The sequence below is a fragment of the Peromyscus maniculatus genome, chromosome 10 (genome assembly GCF_049852395.1).
Source record: "Peromyscus maniculatus bairdii isolate BWxNUB_F1_BW_parent chromosome 10, HU_Pman_BW_mat_3.1, whole genome shotgun sequence".
Classification (NCBI taxonomy): Eukaryota; Metazoa; Chordata; class Mammalia; order Rodentia; family Cricetidae; genus Peromyscus; species Peromyscus maniculatus.
Genome location: NC_134861.1, coordinates 6,497,079 through 6,515,141, shown reverse-complemented (window position 1 = coordinate 6,515,141; position 18,063 = coordinate 6,497,079).

The window sequence follows — 18,063 nt, the reverse complement described above, 5'->3', positions numbered from 1 at the left end:
CTGACCACGGACCCGGCGGCCAGGCCTGAGCGCTTTGTCCGTAGCCCGCCTGAGGATGCTACCAGACGAGGGTTGGACACGGAGGTTCGTCTGCTGGGGCCGCCGCGGAACCATTGGGCTCAGAGCCTGAGACTGTAGGCAAGGCACGTGTACGGGCGCGAAGTTCCCACAGTTGCAAGAGGAGCGAAGTACGCATTCCAAACTTTACACGGTTCCAAACTGAGCGCTTCCATTAAATGAAGCGGTGTGTGTGGAAAAGCATTCTGGGTATTAGCATGCAAATGAACGGGCTCGGCTTTAAACTCGGCTTGGCTCGAGGTTCCCACCATCGTGTGCCTAGCTTGCGCCTAGCCATGCGCTCACTGTGGCTTCTCTGCATGGCACTTTAAGAGGACCCTAGTTCAAATCCTAGACCTGAACTCTCTGGTTGTGTCTTGGTGCCAGTTACTTGGCTTCTGTGAGCCAGTTTCGTAACCTGTACACTGGACAAAGCGACATTTCTCTTAAGAATTGAGAATTCACCCTCAGACAGTACATTCCAGACTTAGCTGGAGAAAATAATGGATAAGGCTTGAGGAAAACTCCCTGGCCCTAAAGGAAGATCTGCCCTCTTAAACCCAAATCCTGTCTTAACAGCAAGCTAGTTATTGCCTTAATCCCTAGGTCCCCAGCATTTTGGAAGCAGATTCTGGGAACTAGAAGTTTTTGTGTTCAGCTGTGCTTGCTGGTGAAGGTTCCAAGACAGCATTCATCTAGTGTGTTCTAGGGCCCTGATCTTTCCCAGGCTCGGGGGCTGGGGAGCAGAAAGAAGAGGGTCTTATTACTCAGTGTCCACTGTACTTACATCTCCCCAGGTTAGATGTGCATGTTTCCATTTATACCAGATAAAGTGGAAAAGTGAGTGACTTGCCCAAGGCCACCCTGTCAAGAGTCAATCCAACTGTGGGTCGTCCTCGCCAGGGGTCTGAATCCCGTTAGTGGCTCTTATGAGACAGACGCTGAATCTCAGTAGGCTATGCTTAGAAAACTGAATGCTGCCAGGCGGTGGTGGCGCACCCCTTTAATCCCAGCACTTGGGAGGCAGAGGCAGGTGGATCTCTGAATTCGAGGCCAGCCTGGTCTACAGAGCGAGTTCCAGGTGGGCCAAGGCTGGGTATTAGCATGCAAATGAACGGGCTCGGCTTTAAATAGCCTGGGCTACACAGAAACCCTGTCCTGGGGGGAAAAAAAAGAAAAGAAAACTGGATGCCATAACTAGCTGCATTCCAGAGGGTTCACCTTGCAAAGTGGAGTTCACAGGGCTCCTCGCCCACAGTGCTCTAAGGAAAACAAGGGACACACAGCCCCGTTTTGCAAATACTGATGCTGGAGTAAGCCTAGTGACTCAGGACCCCACCTTGGAGAAGTAGCTAGAGGCAGATGAAGGTACAGTGTTGACCCCAGAGCTTTTTCATGCATGTCACCATGGCGGTGCTTATGCAGGAGCCAGAGTTTTTCCATAACCCTGTTCTCCATCTTGCCCATCTCTTGGGCCCACAGGCATCTGTTCTGTAACTTTAGGCTTCCAGATGTGTTTATAGGATCTCAATACACAGCTTAGATTGGCCTAGAGCTTGCCACCTCCCTGCCTTGGCTTCCTGTGTGCTGCAGTTACAGCATACACCACCATGCCCAGTTCCTGTACTTAGCCTTTCCACAGTGACTGCACTTGCACATCTCCACCACACATACCTTTGCATCAATAATTTTAAAGCTTGTCAAACCTCCCCTCTTCTGAGTGAGCAAGCTGAGGCTCAGAGGGGTTAAATAACTTGTCCAAGATGACACGTCCGGGTCCAGACTAGAGCCTCCCCTCCTTTAAAGCTGACCTACCTGAGCATTCATTGATTGGCTTAACCAGCCTGCCCAGTGAACAACTGAGATAACTATGGTGATCTTTCCCCCTCCACATCTGTTGTCAGAGCCTATTGCCTTGTTCCCAGTTTCTAGGCTACACCTTGAAGAGAAGCAGAGCTCACAGTCCCTGAGTCTGCCTCCTGCTGCTGGCCTGTTGGACCTTCTTCAGTTGCCATGGAAACTGTGTACCTCAGTTTTGGCTCCTCACCAGCTGGATAGCAAACTGAAGAGCATCATTGTCTCTCAGGCTAAGCAGAGCTGTTGAGGTCATTCATTTATTCGTTAGATTGGTATTGATTGAGCACCTACTAAGCGCCAGACTTCCTTTGTTTGGTTTTGTGGGGTTTTTAGATGCTGGAGAATAGAGGAGTAAACAAACTAGACTTAAGACCTTGCCACCAAGAGTTCCAAAGCCCGGAGAAGCAGACAGACAAGAAACAAGGACACAGAGAAGTCTTCTCTTGGCTTCTCTCCCCAGTCCAAGCTCTCTCTTGGCTTGCAGCCCCTTCTCCTGGACCACCCTCTGCAGAAGCCCAGACAAGTAAAGCTCTTTTCAGCCTTTACAGCGCATTCTTCCTGTTGATTTTTTTTTTCCTGGTTGTGAAAACTATAGGGATTTCAGAAAATATAAGAAAGCAACAGGAAAAATGAAATAAGAACCTGTGATGTTACCACCGGGAGTTAAGAGTTACAGGCTGGCCGGGCGGTGGTGCTCACACCTTTATTCCCAGCACTTGGGAGGCAGAGCCAGGTGGATCTCTGTGAGTTTGAGGCCAGCCTGGTCTACAGAGCAAGATCCAGGAAAGGCTCAAAGCTACACAGAGAAAACCTGTCTCAAAAAACCCAAAAAAAAAAAAAAAAAGAGTTACAGGCTGGTCTAGGGTGGTGCACGCCTTTAATCCCAGCACTCAGAAAACAGGCAAGTGGACCTCTGTGTTGAAGGCCAACCTGGTCTACAAAGTAAATTCCAGGACAGCCAGGACTAAATAGAGGAACCCTGTCTCAAAAAAAATAATAATAATAATAATAATTAAAGACTTAATATAATAGTTTTCTTTTGTCTTTGTTATTGTTTTCTCTCTTTCTCTCTCCGGGTTTTCAAAGACAGGGTTTCTCTATAGCCCTGGCTGTCCTGGAACTCACTCTGTAGACCAGGCTGGCCTTGAATTCAAAGATCCACTTGCCTCTGCCTCCCAAGAGCTGGGATTAAAGGCATATACCACCACTCCCTTTTATTTTTTGCTTATTTTTTTAGAATACTTTTAATTTATTCCTATAGTGAACCTTGATCACATCTAATCAAAATGTTCCCTTTTACACCCCCAAGAACTCCTTCCTCCTACTTTATCCTTGTTTTTTTTTTGTTTGTTTGTTTTTGTTGTTGTTGTTGTTGTTTTTCCTGAGACAGGCTTTCTCTGTATAGCTTTGGAGCTGCCTGGAATTCTCTCTGTAGTCCAGGTTGGCCTCGAACTAAAAGATCCACCTGCCACTGCTTCCTGAGTGCTGGGATTTAAGGCGTGTGCCACCACCGCCCGACTATTTTTTAAATAACTCACTGAGTCCAGTTGGTGCTGTGTTTCTGCCCGTGGACCGTGGGTGCGGGGCTATCCCCCTGAGCGTGGACACAATACCAGTGGCCACACCCTCCGAGGAAAAGGACGCTGTCTCCCCCGGCAGCCACGCATGGTCCAAAGCTCCTCAGCTAGTGGTGAGGCCTTCCAAGCCCCTTCCTCCCCTGCTGGACTGGTGAGTGGCTGGATCTTGCTGTGCAGATGACCCAGCTGCTACATTCCTGAGAGCAATGGCCTTGTCATGTCCATTTCATAGCACTCCTCCCACTTTAAAACAAACAAGCAAAAATCAGGAACTCGATATGTTGCCCAGGCTGGCCTTTAACTCACAATCTTGTGTCTCTGCCTCCTAAATAGCTAGGAAAACAGGTATGGGCTACTAATCCCAGGGGTTTTCCCAACATTTTTTCATATTAATTTATATATATATATACATATATATATATATGTATGTATATATATATATATATTATTTTATAATCTTGTTTCAAAATGTATTTTCAGAACTGGTAAAATGGCTCAGCAGAAAAACGTGTTGCTGCCAAGCCTGATGACCTGGGTTGAATCCCTAGGACCAACATGGTGGAGACGTAGAGCCAGCTCTCAAAGGTTTCTTCTGACCTTTTTAACCTCCTCACACACAAGTAGATAAATTATTTAAACTTTTGAAATGTATTTTCTGCATGGTGTAGTGGCACATATCTGTAATCTTAGCACTTAGGAAGCAGAGGCAGGAGGACCGCCCAAAAGTTCAAGGCCAGCCTGCTCTACATAGTGAGTACCAGACCAACCAGGGCTGTGTAGTGAGACCCTGTCTAAAACAAAACATATTAAAAATGCCAAACGAACAAAAAAGTATGTGTTCCCAGCACCTTCCAAAGTTCCACAGGGGCAAGGCCTGGGCACTGATGACTGTAGCCAGAGTTTTCCTGCCTTGCCCACAGTCAGGACAAATCTTTGTCACCCACCAGTCCCACAGCAGCTCAGACCCAACCAAGTAAACACAGAGAGTTATATTGCTTACTAACTGTATGGCCGTGGCAGGCTTCTTGCTAACTGTTCTTATAGCTTAAATTAATCCATTTCCATAAATCTATACCTTGCCACATGGCTCGTGGCTTACTGGCACTCTCAGTGCCCTCACTGCAGTTTTCTCCCCAGGCCTGGGGTTTTTATTTTGTTTTGTGGCTTTTGCTTGTTTTTGTATGTAGTACCTGTGAATGCATGTTTTTCCATGTGTGAGGGTGCCTAGGTGTCTGGGTTTGAATGCACATATGTGCATGTGCATGTGGCAGCCTAAGGTGATGTTGGGAGTTATTACTGATCGTTCTACCACCTCAGTATTCATGAGGCAGGGTCTGTCCTCAAACACAACACTCACAGAGACATGACCAAGTGAGCTTACGCTAAAGACCCTGACTCCACTTTTCAAGGCTGGAATTTACAGGTAAGCCACTTAAATGGGTTTTGGGGGATCCAAACTCTGGTCTTGGCAGTCCCCCAGACTTTTTTTTCTTTTTTGAGACAGGCCTTGAACTCATGACCCTTCCTCCTTATAGTCTGCCACATACTGGGATTTACAAGCCTCTGTCATTATATCCAGCTTGTATTTTTCTTTCTTTCTTGTTTTTTGTTTGTTTGTTTGTTTGTTTTTCATTTTGTTTTGCTTTTTGTTTCTTGTAGATGTAACCAACCGTCTTATTAAATAAGAAACACAGAACCAATGCAAAGATGAAAGCCAAGAGGTCAGAGCTAAGAGCTAAAACCTTACCCTTCCTCCTGCAGTGGTCCTACCTCTCCGAAAGAGAGCTACTTCCTATGTTAAAGTCTTTATATAGTCTTTCTGTTCTGCCTTCTCTTTGGTTGTAAACCCAACCACATGACTGCCTTATCACGGCCTGTCTGTATAGACCTCCAGGTTTTCTATGGTTGGTATTGAGATTAAAGGCGTGTGTATCCAATACTGGCTGTATCCCTGAACACACAGAGACTTACCTAGCTCTGCCTACCAAGTGCTGGGATTACAAATGTATGCCACCACTGCCCTGCTTTCCTATGGCTTGCTAATAGCTCTAACCCCAGGGCAACTTTATTTATTAACATACAAATAACATTTTAATACAAATAAAATATCACCATAGTTTCTTGTCTTTTTGTTTTTGTTTTTCGAGGCAGGGTTTCTCTGTGTAGCCTTGGCTGTCCTGGAACTGGTTTTGTACACCATGTCGGCCTTGAACTCATAGAGATCTGCCTGTCTCTGCCTGCCGAGTACTGGGATTAAAGGCTTGTGATACTACCACCTGGCATAATTTTCTTTCTTATTAAACACAGCTCTTATTATCTCCATTGCCTGGCCCCACACATAGAAGACACTCATAAACATTTGTTGAATAAATGAAAACAGTCATTTGAGGGAGAAGGGTGCGGCACAGCAGTTGAGTGTTCCCCTTGCACATGCAGAGCACTAGGTTTAGTCCTGGTAGCGGAAAAAACCAGAATCATTTTCAGCTTTCAAACTACCAAATATTTTGCTTATCACCATCGTAGCTGACATAAACAGGACCGCATGTTCACAGATACCGCCGCTTGGAGAGAGCGAACTGGTGCCGCTCTGCAGAGAGGTTTTGCAGGCTATTTTAAAGCCTTGGAAAGGCGTTTCGCTTCGGAGCCAGTAATTTTCCTTTGTTGGTATCAGGTATGGTCAGTGCAGCTGTGTTCTAGGAGACAGACGGGCTCAGGGATGTTTTCAGGGCACTGAGGCTGTAGCTTGGGTGGGATAACAAAGCATTTGCCTAACTAAGGGCAGAACCCCGGGTCCAGTTTCCAGGATGAGATAAACAAAACAAAAGAAGGCTTGTTGGGAGCTGGGCTTGGGGCTTGCTCCCTTGGGGGTTAGGAGACTACTTGCAGAAGTCAGTTCTCTCCTTCCATATGTGGGACTGAGGTCTTTAGGCTAGGCAACACATGCCTTCAACTGCTCGGTCATCTTGCCCACTCACCTTGAACTTTCGATCCTCCTGCCCTCAGCTGGGAATAGCTGAGGACCTGTACACCTGACCTGTTTTTTGTTTCTTTAAGATGTACTTATGTGCCAGGCGATGGTGGCGCACGCCTTTAATCCCAGCACTCGGGAGGCAGAGGCAGGCAGATCTCTGTGAGTTCGAGGCCAGCCTGGGCTACCAAGTGAGTTCCAGGAAAGGCGCAAAACTACACAGAGAAACCCTGTCTCGAAAAACAAAACAAAACAAACAAAAAAAAAGAACTCCTGACTGCTAAGCCATTTCTCTGCCCTTCCATCCTTCCCTTCCTCCCTCCTTCTTTCCTTCCTTCCTTCTTTCTTCCTATACTGAGGATTAATCACAGAGCTCCACAAATGTTAGACAAATGCTCTATCACTAAGCCACACCCCAGTCTCACAGTGTTAATTCTATCTATTTGTTTGTTTGTTTGAGACAGGTCTCTCTCTGTTTCCAGGGCTAGCCTTGAAGTCTGTGATTCTCCTGCCTCCACCTCCTGAGTCCTGAGATTGCTAGTCACTAGTATGGCCAGTTTTACAATATAAGTCTTTATGCCCGTAAATTTTATTTTGCAATCAACAGAGAACAGTTTTGGGGCTGGAAAGATGGCTCAGTAAGTAAAGTGCCTGCCACACAAGCGTGAGGACCTGAGTTCAATCCCCAGCAACCACAGAAAACCTGGGCATAGAGACACGTGTCTGTAGTCCCAGCACTAGGGGAAACAGGAGGATCCTGGTACTTGCCAACCAGCTAGTCTGAACAATCAGTGAGCTCCAGGTTCAGTGAGAGGCCCAATCTCATGGCTCAGAGGTTAAGAGCACTGGCTCCTCTTCCAAAGGTCCTGAGTTCAATTCCCAGCAACCATGTGGTAGCTCACAACCATCTGTAATGAGATCTGGCACCCTCTTCTGGCCTGTAGGAATACATGCAGGCAGAACACTGTATCCATAGTAAATAAATAAATCTTTAAAAATTAAAAAAAAAAAAAAAAAAAAAAAAAAAAAGCGAAATCCACACAGGGGTCACGGCACACACCTTTAATCCCAGCACTCTTGATGCAAAGGGAGTGAGTTTAAGCCCAGCCTAGTCTACTCAGTGTATTCCAGGACAGCCTGAGCTGTATAGAGAGATCTCGTCTCAAACAAAACAAAACAAAAAAATAAAAACAGTGGGGAGTGGACAAGGCAGACACCCAACACTGGCCTCCACATGCACGTGCACACACAAGTACACACATACACAATCACACACACACACACACACACACACACACATGCACACAAACAGAACAGGTCAATACTGTGAATCTCTTACTCTCCTCTGCTATCCGACCATTCTGGGTGAAAAACAAAAACCAAATATATATATATTGTTTTTTTTTCGAGACAGGGTTTCTCTGTGTAGCTTTGCGCCTTTTCTGGAACTCGCTTGGTAGCCCAGGCTGGCCTCGAACTCACAGAGATCCTCCTGCCTCTGCCTCCCGAGTGCTGGGATTAAAGGCATGCGCCACCACTGCCCGGCAAAAAAAAATTTTTTTAAACAAAACAAAAAGTTTATTAGGGAACTGGAGAGATGGCTCAGTGGTTATGAACACTGGCTGTTCTTTTAGAGGTCCTGAGTTCAATTCCCAGCAGCCACATGGGACCTGATGCCCCCTTCTGGCATGTAGGCATACATGCAGATAGAGCACTCATACCAAAAACAATAATGTTTATTAGTGTATGATATTGAGTGCAGCACAAGCATGGCACAGTGTGCATGTGGAGGTCAGAGGTCAGCCTTCAGAAGTACTTTCCCACTCCCACCTGCAGTGGACACATATTTTTTTTTTGTGGGTTTTTTGTTTGTTTGAGACAGGGTTTCTCTGTATAACAGCCCTGGCTGTCCTGGAACTTGCTCTGTAGACCAGGCTGGCCTTGAACTCACAGAGATCCTCCTGCCTCTGCCTCCCGAGTGCTGGGATTAAAGGTGTGTGCCACCACGGCTGGCTCATTTTTTTATTTTTAAGATAGAGTCTCATTAGTCTGCTCCTTGTGAGCTGCCTGTTTTTTCTTTATGGTTCTTAGTTGTTCATTTGCAGAGCTACCTGATTAAGTCATGCTGGGATCAAGAAAAATGGGCCTTGGCAGTTCATGTTCCTGGAGTTGTATCCGTGTCAGTGGATATCCACACACTCCAGAAGAGAATTTGACATTGCTGCTGCTGCTGCTGTTGCTGTTATAGCAGAGGTGGCCACCACTGCTACTGTTTCTGGGATTGCCATTTCATAATTGGTTACTACAGCTAGCACAGTGGAGACCCTGGCAGCAAAAGTAGCTACCACAGTTAGTTAATTTTTCATTCTATTGGGCATGATAAATTTAATTCAATAGTTATATACATCTCAATTGGCTTTGAAAATTATAAATTTATAAACTCAAGTTCCATTTGCCTTTGGGATACCATCTTACAAGGACTCCAATTTGCAGTAAGGCTTGTTAAGGAAGGGAATGGCTCAGTTGCCTTTAACCTACTGGCTATGGGTGGGTTAGGACTTTTGTTGGTCTTTTCTGTGTCGAACACACAGATTGCAAGCCCAGTGCCACTTTGAGATTTTTGGCAGCAATTAACTTTGCAGCTCACACAAGATTGAGCCTGTATGATAATGAGGAGGCGGGTAATGCCTGGGGGGTGTTCACCAACCTAAGACAGAGTGCCTATGTGGCCTGGGCAGGTGTCTCCATGACGGGTAAGGTGATCTGCTGACATCCCATGCAACCTAAGTCAGAAGCTCATGTTTTAGTAAAAGGGGGACCTGTAGGGCCCTGGCCCCCGTTTTGGATAACTGCTGCCTTGCTTGCTGACCTTGACCTTGATATCCTCCCTATGCTAATTCCCTCCTGGGTTTCACCCTCCTGAATGCTTAAGGGAAGTTCCTTGTCTATGTATCCTGCATAATGGGCATTAACAGCTTAGATGCAAGATTGTAAAACATCTATAGCGAACTTCTGCCCTCCAGGTTTTTCCCATTGTGTTGTAAGCCTGTATTTAAGACCTCTTCCCTCCTTCAATAAATGGCATTTGGCATAAAAAAAAAAAAAAGAAAAAGAAAAAGCAGGAAGAGGGTTTCTACCACAGCCCTGCCACCAATATTAACAGAAAAAAAAAAAAAAAAAGAGCACCTGCTGCTCTTGCAGAGGACCCAGGTCCTGGAACCCATATATGGTGGCTCACAACCTACCATAACTCCAGATCCAGAGCATCCAATGCCTTCTTCTGTACTCCAGAAGAAGTATCTATCTATCTATCTATCTATCTATCTATCTATCTATCTATCTATCTATCTATCTATCGAGACAGGGTTCCTCTGTGGAGCACTGGCTGTAGACCAGGCTGGCCTAGAACTCGGAGATCCACCCGCCTGTGCCTCCGGAGTGCTGGGATTAAAGGTGTGTGCCATTACCAGCCTAATTTTTTTCAAAATTAATTTTGGAAAACACTAAAAAAAAAAAAAAAAAGATAGGGTCTCACTACACACTACTTGAGTGGCCTCAAACTCAAGATCTTCCCGCCTCAACCTCTAATGCTTGTATAAGTATGTGCCACACTGCCTGGATCCACAGTGACACCTCCAGAAAGGGTGGAGGAGCTTTGTCTAATGTCCCTCCCACATACATGCAGCACACTTGTGGCTTCACGTGTTGCTGTGATCAAACCTCTTGTACCAGAGTGGCATGGACACATTACAGAACCTAAACATGACAGGTCCTCCGGAGGCCTAGGAAACCTGGAAGGACTCAGGCTCCCCAGTGTCGTGGGTAAATGTCCCTCTCCAACTCCTTCCAAATATAACTGCCTATGTTGCTTCATGAGGTAGGCGCAGTACGGGCTGGTTAGAAGACACTGGTTCAAGAAGGCCAAGGCCTCTTGAATGGATGGGTACTGGTGTCACTGTGGAAGTGAGCTCTCTGGGGGTGCCCTCTTGCTCACTCTTGCTGTCTCTCTGACTCATGCAGGCTCAGCCACCCTTCCACCTCGTGATGCCGCAGCAGAGAGGCCCTCGCCATCTTAGACTCCTAGCCCCTAGAGATCTGTTTTTTATAAACATCAAGTCTGTGGCTCTTAGAGCTCATCAGAAAATGAGCAAGGGCACCTGAGAATCAGAGCTCTTTTGTCACAGATAAAGTTGGGATGGGTCTTGTGTGCTTGTTTGTTTGTTTTTGAGGAATGGCTAGTGTGCTGGTAAAGCATTATCTTGGGGCTGGAGAGGACTCTGAGGGTGTCCCAGAGGAGATTGACACGTTGGAGTGGGGAGATAGGCCCTAATAAGGGAGGGTACCATTCCTGAGGCTTGGGGCCTGCATAGATAAAAGAAGACAGAAAAAAGATGGTGTCTTCTTTCTTGGAGCCCAGACACAGTCTTCATCTCTGACCTTGGACATCAGGATTTACAACAGCAACACCTCTGAGGTTCTCAGACACCTTCGGCTTGGCGGAGAGAGGTGTGCCATTATTCTCTGTTGGAGTCCTTCAGACTCACTCCTAGCCATGATGCCAGCTTGTCAGCTTTCAAATGGCTTGTTGTGGGCCTTTGAAGGCTCTAAGATCATGTGAGCCAGCTTCTATGGTCAGTCCCCTCACAGTTGTCTATTGGTCTTTCTCTACTGCCTCTGCCTCTGGAGGTCTCCAACCGCTGCAAAAGTCACCTGATCTCCGTAAGTAAGAAAGGACTGAGGCTGGAGAGGTGGCTCAGTGGTTAAGGTTGTTCTTCCAACAGTCCTGAGTTCAATTCTCAGCACCCACATGGTGGCCCACAACTGTCTATAACCATAGTCTTTGGGATCCAGTGCCCTCTTCTGATGTGCAGATGGACACTCAGACAAAACACCCACACCTATGAAATACATAAACATCTTTTTTTTTTTTTGATTTTTCAAGACAGGGTTTCTCTGTGTAGTTTTGCGCCTTTCCTGGGACTCACTTGGTAGCCCAGGCTGGCCTCGAACTCACAGAGATCCGCCTGCCTCTGCCTCCCGAGTGCTGGGATTAAAGGCGTGTGCCACCACCGCCCGGCTAAACATCTTTTTTAAAAATAGAGAAGAAAGGATCTTATTTGAAAGCCACAAGGAGCTAAGGGCACTTAGTCACCATTTGTCAAGGACATGTTTCACTTCAGCTGCCAACTGACTGGCTTCCCTCTTCTCTGATCTGGGGGAGCAGAGGACAGCTCCCCACTCTCCAGCTCAGCTCCATGTTCCTATGTCTCCCTGAAACTGTTTCTGTCACCATATTAAAATTATTTTGTAGTATATTGTGTGTGGGTGTCTCACCTGCATGTGTGCCTGGTGCCCACAGAGACCACAAGACGGTGTTGGATCCCTGGAACTGGAGTTACAGACGGTTGTGAGCTGCCAGATGGGTGCTGGGAATTGAACTCAGGTCCTCTGGAGCAACCAGTGCTCTTAAGTGATGAGCCATCTCTCCAGCCCCCTGACTCCACCACTTTAAAGATTTAATGTGCATGTGCTTGAGTGTATGTCTGTGCACAGTGTGCATGCAGTGCCAACAGAGGCCAGAAGAGGGCATCAGATTCCCTACAACTAGAGGCCCAGGCGGTTACTGGGAAGGGAACTCACAGAGATCCACCTGCCTCTGCTTCCTGAGTGCAGGGAGCAAAGGTATGTGCCACTATCACCCCATTCCTACCCTCTTTTCTATCTTTGTTGTTATTTAATTTAATTGGATTATGTTTAGAGAATGCAGCTTTTGTAATATCTTTTTTTTCCCCTCATAGTTTTTGTTAGTTTAATTCCACATCATTTCTTTGTTATGCTGATCTGGAAAAAGATTCAGTAGTGATGCTCAACATGAGAACTGAACCCACATGGCAGGGCCAACAACCTGGGACATGATGGGTAGACAACACAGTGAAAGAAGCACTTGGACTCCATCAAGGGGGGCGTTTCACTGCCAGAGAACAAGGCAGAAGAGTGCTTATTGAGGCAGCAGGAGGCTTGCCTGGCTCAGAGCCAAGGAGTCTGTCTCAGCATCCCTCTGCTGCCGTGAAGAGACACCCTGTGTGTCTGTACCTTGTGTGTACCTGGTGCTCTCTCTGAGGACAGAGAGCATGTTTGTCGGGTCCCCTGGAACTGGAGTTACAGGTGGTTCTGAGCCGTCAGGGGTGTGGGGAATCGAACCAGGGTTTCCTGTAAAGCAAGTCCCCTGAACTATTCCCTAAATTAAAAAAAAAAGGGGGGGGTGGTTTAAAGAAAAAAATAAGCGAAAAATAAGCAAAAAAATCTTGCCACCGAGGAATCCACAGAAAAGTGCAAGGAGAAAAGTAACTTCTCATCCTTGTTCCCGGATATCCACACATGTGCCATGCATGTGGCCCCCATCTTACACACACACACACACACACACACACACACACACACACACACACACATAAATAAAAAATTTTAAATAAATTATGTATTTTTGAAAAATATTATTTTATTATATTATTTTGCTTTTTACCCCATAAATAATTATTCATATCAAGTATATTCACAATTTGAGATGAGCATGTGCATGCACCAGAGAGAAGGTTGAGGCAGGTGGATTGGCAGGTTAAGGTCAGTCTGTGCTATAGCAAGATAACCTCAGAGGGAGAGAGATGGGTGGGGATATGGGAGACTGAGTGGCTGACTGGTTTCAGGATTTCATCCCCATGGACGTCCTTCCCAGCCCGGTGACACTTGCGGAACTCTTGCAAACACATCCCTGCCTCTCCTGCCCTGCCTTTGATCATCAGTCTGGAAGGTTTTCTTTCTCTATTTCCATCTTCAAATTCCCCAGTCCATCTCTTCCTGTCCCCTTTCTCACCCAAACCAGATGTAAGGACTTTTCCTTTGATACCCATAAGGACCTTGCTGTTTCTTCTGACATTTGTGTTACTGGGCCTTGTATTACCAAGACTTGGGTGTTCCCAAGCTTTCATTACTCTTCTCTTCCAGAGGAGTCTCTCTTCTGTTGTTGTTTGTATGAGGCAGGGTCTCATGATATAGACTTGGCTAGCCTGGAACTCAATATGTAGACCACCTAAACATCTGCTTTATAAAAGCAAAACATCGGTTATTCAGTAAATAGTAACTGTCCATCACTGAGGACTTCCCACTCTCTTCCACTATGCTAGCCTGGAAACTTTGATCTGTTTAGAAGCGGTAACAACAGATAGGGGTAAACTCAGTATCAGTGCTTGTCTAGTATGTGCGAGGCACTGTGTTCCATCTGCAGCAACATCCAGCAACACATAGCAACACCCATGCAAACACATGGCTGATAAATCTTCCCAGTTATTGTTATGTTGTGGAATACTGCTTTAAATGTAAAGATGTATTACATTTGTTTATGTTGCAGAATATTACTTTAATTATGTAAAGGTATTACATTTGTTTATGCAAAGATGTGTTACATTTGTTTATGTTGTATTTGTTTAATTATGCAAAGATATGTTGCCAAAGGCACCTTATTGGTCTAATAAAAAGTTGAATGACCAATAGCGAGATAGTAGAGGGATAGGCGGGGCTGGAGGGCAGAGAGAATAAATAGGAGGAGGTATCTAGATTAGGGGAGAGAGAAGAGAGAAGGGAACAAAGGAGAGAGAGAGAGAGAGAGAGAGAGAGAGAGAGAGAGAGAGAGAGAGAGAGAGAGAGAGAGAGAGAGAGAGCCAGACACAGGCATGGAGTAAACAGGGAAATATACAGAATGAAAGAAAGGTAAAAAGTCCAGGCAAAATGTAGATGAAGAGAAACAGGTTAAAATAAGTTATAAGAGCTAGAGGGATAAGCATAAGATAAGGCTGAGCATTCATAACTAATAAGTCTAGGTGTCATGATTTGGGAGCTGGTTGGTGGCCCAAAAGAAAGCTGTTACATTGTTATCTTGCTATTTCTTGCTGGATCAGTGAAACTCAATTTGCTCTAAGTTAAGAAGCTGTCTGCAAAATACTCACTTAGAAACAAATATATACTTTGCCAGGCCTGGTGGTTCATGCCTGTTATTCTAGCACTCAGGAGTCAGAGGCATAAGTTCAGAGCCAGCCTGGAGTTCTAGAGCAGCCAGGGTGATAAGGGGAGACTCCTCCTAAAAAGAAACATAAAAGAATAGCCTGTTCAGTTTAACACTAAAGAAAATTTAAGACTCTGTGTGTGTGTGTGTGTGTGTGTGTGTGTGTTTTGTCTGCATGTATGTATATGAACCATGTGAGTGTTTGGTGTCCTGGGAGGTCCAAAGCGGGCATTAGATCCCTGGAAATGGAGTTATGGAGGGTTGTAAACTGCCAGGTGGATGTGCACTTGAGGCCAGAGGTGTCGGATCATCTGGAGCTGGAGTTAGTTGGTTGTAAGCTGACTGACATGAGTACTGGGAACTGAGTTGGGTCCTCTGCAAGAGCAATATGAGCTGCTGAAGCATCTCTCCAGACCATGCTCAAAGGCCTGTAAAAATCCTATTTTAGATGTGTGGTTACTTTGCTTGCATAGATGTCTGTGCGCCATGAGCATGAAGCACCCGCAGAGGTTAGGAGAGGGCACCACATGCCCTGGAACTAGAGTTACAGAGGGTTGTAAGCTGCCATGTGCACACTGGGAATTGAACTCAGGTCTTCTGGAAAAGCAGCCAGTGCTCTTACCTGCCAAGCTGTCTCTCTCTTCTCTCCTCAACATTAAAAAAATAATTATTATTGTAAATGAGGAGTTGTACATGTTGTAGCATGTTGTACATGTTGAAGCATGAGTGTGGAGGTTAGGAGACGACTTGGTGGGGTCAGTTCTCTCCTTCTACATTTACATGGTTGCTGGGGATCCAACTCACATCGTCAGGCAGCAGGAGCCTTTGTGTGCTGAACCATTTTCTCCACCCTTTAATTTTGTTTGGTTGGTTTAGTTTTTTTCTGGGGGCGGGGGCGGGACAGGGTCTCTCTACATATTTCTGGCTGTTCTGGAACTGACTATATAGATCAGGCTAGCCTTGAATGCATGGAGATCCACCTGCCTCTGCCCTCCTGAGTGCTGGGATTAAAGGTGTGCCACCACCGCCCAGCTCACAGGTTTATTCTTGTTCTATGGCAAACCAGGACCTCCCTGGAACAAGCAGCTGTTATTGAGTGGACTGGGCTATGGCTGTAAAGAGCTGAATTAAAGGGCCTAGACTTGCTCTTGTTATACATACATAATAACATTAAGGACAGTATCTGATTCACTCTGCCACAGTGCCAGGTACCATCAGAGCTCAGTAAATGATTATCGACGAATACAATGGCCACCCAACACTCTGAAGACAAATATTACCCTTTGGTATACTGTGGACAGTGTTTTCCTGCTCATCTTTGAACAACAAAATGGTTAACTTAGCTGTAGGCCTTATGTGACAGCTTTGTTAAGGAGAACCCTCCTCCTCCCAGAGTAGTGATGCCTTGAAACTGTCATCCAATTAATTCCACGAGTGAGCACTCCAGGTTACGAAGGGCTGGCTGCTGATTTGATTTTATCTGTCTTTTAAGATTCATCTTTGATCATTCCCCATTCCAGCTGGACTTCCTTTCCCTGTCTTCCCCTCTCCATTACTAATGGTGCTGGATCAAGTTACCTCATTATTCCTTAATTTATTTATGAAAAGGCGGAGGTTAAAGAAAAGAAGCAAAGCCTTGGGCCCTTCGGGAACTTTCTGTAAAAGCTTTTCTTTCCTTTTCCTCTCCCTTCAGCCAGATACAATTTCTCATCGTTATACCTGGCAAGCTGGAATAGTTTTTATTTACAATTTCTCATCGTTATCCCTGGCAAGCTAAAATAGTTTTTTATTTACAAACTTATATAAATAAACCTTTCTCTGGCTGGGTGGAGGCCATCTGTATGGGCTAAGTCTGGTCTGTCCATTCCCAGTGGATTAATCTATCACCAAGAACTCACTTACACAGAGCAAGCTGCTTTCAGAACAGCACAGTGATCCTGGGCAAGCTGGCTACCTTGCCATAAAACACTTGAGGGAGGGAAGTATTTTTAAAATTTAAATTTTATTATTACACAGTAATCTGTGGGTGAATCAATTTTGATAAAATGGAAACACAGAAATATGTAGAGGATCAGTGAGTTGGCTCAGTGGGAAAAAGTACCTCCTGCCAAGCCTGAGGATCCAAGTTGATCCCTGGTACCCATGCTATAAGAGCATGGGATGTTCTTCCAGTAGGACCCAGGTTCAATTCCCAGCACCCACATGGAAGCTCACAACTGTCTGCAACTCCAGTCCCAGGGGATCTGACACCCTCACAACAGTGCTCATATTTGTATAGAATGTATATATTATTGTATATAAAAAAAAAACCCTCCAGAGCCATAACATACTCTACTAAGTAAAGTATATAATTTTCAAAATATTTAGAGACAAACAGAACAAAGTAAAATTAGCTTTAAAAAAAAGTGGAAGGTGGGCCCGGAATGGTGGGATATTCCTTTAATCCCAGCACTCTAGAAGCAGGATATGGGTGAGTTTCAGGTCATCCAAAACTACACAGTGAGACACTGTCTCAAGAAAAGAAAAAGAGTGTCTGTGTGGTGTGTCCTCCCCGCCCCCCCAACCAACCCAATTAAAAAATAACAAGGTGAAGGCTCCCTTTAAGTCCTTCATCTCTTCCCACTGATCGTAGGCTAAGCACTTTCCTCTCCAGGTTCAACTTCTGGGTCCAAGGGACCTTCCTGGTTTAAGTTTCAGGAGTTGCTGGCATTACAGGAAACAAGAACCTTGCTTTAGGATTCATTCTCTTTCTTACTTTTCTAAGAATGTACTTTTTGGCCTGGTGAGTGGTAGTCGAGTGCTTACCTTGAACACACAAGACTTCCACCATCAGCACCTGAGACAGGATGTTGGTGTACTTTTGTTAACTATGCCTGTCTAAATGGACTTCAAACAAGCAGCATGGATGGCATCACTACTACAAGGTGCAGTTCTGTCTGTCCATCCTAACAAGCCCGGGACATCCTTCCAGCCAGACTACATGTGCACATTTCAGTGGCTATAATTCTATTTTACAGGATAGGGGTGTCCTTTTTTATTTATTCCCTTCTAATGAGTGTTAACGTAATTTCCAATTTTCCAATATTACAGCTGTTGTAAGTAACGGTTGTCTCTGGAGTTCCTCATTCAATCCACGCATTAATTGTGGCTCATCGAACGCCACCCTCTCTCCTCGGGATTCCTAGCAAACAAAGGATCCCTCAAAAATCTTTTTACTTTTATTTTTTAAATATTTAAAACATTTTTTTCCTGAGAGGCTGAAGATCGGGCTCTTAACAACCTGGGAAGCCGAGGTCCCTGGGGCGTCTCCCCCGATGAGAAAAGGGGACTTCAAGTATCTGCACGCACTTTGCCGGGCGCCGGGTCTCGGGCTTGGGCGGCCCGCACGCTCCGCACGGAGCCGACCCGGCGGGGTGGGGCCGAGCTGCGCGCGACCCCCGGCGCGCTCCAGGAGGCCAGCCCGAGCGACCGCTCTGGTCAGCGCGGCCGCGGGCTCTATGACTCCGCACTGGCTGGAGGAACGGGGAGGAGTCGGCGGAGAAGGCGGA